The sequence below is a fragment of the Apium graveolens genome, chromosome 5 (genome assembly GCF_009905375.1).
Source record: "Apium graveolens cultivar Ventura chromosome 5, ASM990537v1, whole genome shotgun sequence".
NCBI lineage: Eukaryota > Viridiplantae > Streptophyta > Magnoliopsida > Apiales > Apiaceae > Apium > Apium graveolens.
The window spans coordinates 232,892,118-232,893,861 of NC_133651.1; the positions used below are offsets into that span (position 1 = coordinate 232,892,118).

The following is a 1,744-nucleotide window of genomic DNA, read 5'->3' on the forward strand; positions in this document are numbered from 1 at the left end:
GCTCCCAAGTCAAATAAACACTTGTCAAATGACAAATTGCCAATGGTGCAAGGTATCGTGAAGCTTCGTGGATCTTTAAGTTTAGGAGGTAGTTTCTGTTGCAGCACAGCACCGCTCTTCCGTTAGAGCAACGGTTTCCAACTCCTCAAGTTTTAGCTTCTGAGATAGAATACCCTTCATAAACTTAGCATAGCTCAGCATCTATTCTAGAGCTTCAGCAAAAAGGTATGTTAATGTGAAACGTCTTGAAAACCTCCAAAAAATTGGTAAACTGCTTATCGAACTTCTACTTCTGAAGTCTTTTAGAATATGGCGGAGGTGGGTAGACCTGTTTATCCCCTGTATTACCCTCAGGAGGATTGCTTTCAACATCTTTCTTCTTCGATTCCACCTTAGCATCCTTCTACACAACTTTTTCAGCTACAATCTCATTTTCTAGAATTGGCAAAGGTGCAGATGCACCTGCATTCTGAACAGAATCTTTAGAATCTTTATCTTTCTGAAATTGGGGGCTCGCGACATTTCCAGATCTCAAGGTGATTGCCTTCAACTGCTCCTTGACTTTCCTCTTTCCTGGATTGGCTTATGTATTACTAGGAAGAGTTCCTGGTTGATGGTTCAATAAAGCGTTGGCAATTTTCCCTATTTGATTCTCCAGAGTCTTGATATAAACTGCTTGGCTTTTGCACATAAGCCTCAACTTCTCAAATTCAGATTTTTCATTAGTATATTGACCGGCACTTCCATGCGGTTGTTATTGAAGTTGGAGTTATTGTCTTGGTGTATACTGTTCTTGAAAACCAAGAGGATTGAATTACTTTGCTCTAAACTGTTGATAAGGCTATTGTACCGTATTCTGGTTGTTGCTCCAGCTGAAGTTAGGATGGTTGCAGTTGTTAGGATGATAAGTGTCAGGAACTGGTTGATGTGACCTCTGAAAGTTGCTCACAAACTGAGCTGACTCACTAGATATAGCACATTGCTCCGTCTTATGCGCACATGCATAAAGTTCACAGACACTAGTGATCTGATTAACTCCATAATTAACCAAAGAATCCACTTTTATCATTAACGCCTTTAGCTGATCAGCTATAGCTGTAGCTGTATCCACCTCCAGAATTCCTGCTACCTTGCCTTGAGGTAGTCTCTGAGTTGGGTTCTGATATTCATTAGCAGCCATCAATTCAATTAGCTCATAAGCCCATAAGGCTCCACCTGATCCTGCATCGAGCATGGGTCTGGACTGCGCTCCCAAACCATTATAAAAGCAATTGATGATCATCCAATCAGGCATTCCATGAGAGGACACTTCCTAAGCATCTCCTTGTAGTGCTCCCAAGCTTCACATAAAGATTCTCCCGATTGCTCTGCAAATTGAGTAAGAGCATTCCTGATTGCAGCTGTCTTCGCCGTAGGGAAGAATTTAGTCAGAAACTTCTGAGCAAGATCCTCCCAAGTAGTGATAGAACCTGCTGGTAAAGAATGCAACCAGCACTTAGCTTTATCCCTCAGAGAGAATGGAAAAAGCCTCAGCTTCACATCATCTTCAGAAACGTTGTTAAACTTGAAAGTGTCGCAGATCTCGATGAAATCTCTAATGTGCATATTGGGATCTTCCGTTGGAAAACCCCCAAACTAGACTGAATTCTACACCATTTGAAATGTGCTAGACTTGATTTCAAAAGTATTAGCCGCAATGGCTGGTCTGACAATGCTAGACTGAAAGTCATTGATCTTCGGTTGA

The 1,744-nt window shown here is 41.5% G+C and overlaps 1 non-coding gene across 1 annotated transcript; it reads left to right on the plus strand.

The window, feature by feature from the left end:
• Window positions 1-1,292: 1,292 nt before the first annotated feature.
• On the plus strand, window positions 1,293-1,398 carry LOC141662797 (small nucleolar RNA R71). Its single transcript, XR_012550893.1, has one exon. It is a non-coding gene; the product is annotated as a small nucleolar RNA R71 (small nucleolar RNA).
• The last annotated feature ends 346 nt before the right edge of the window (window positions 1,399-1,744 follow it).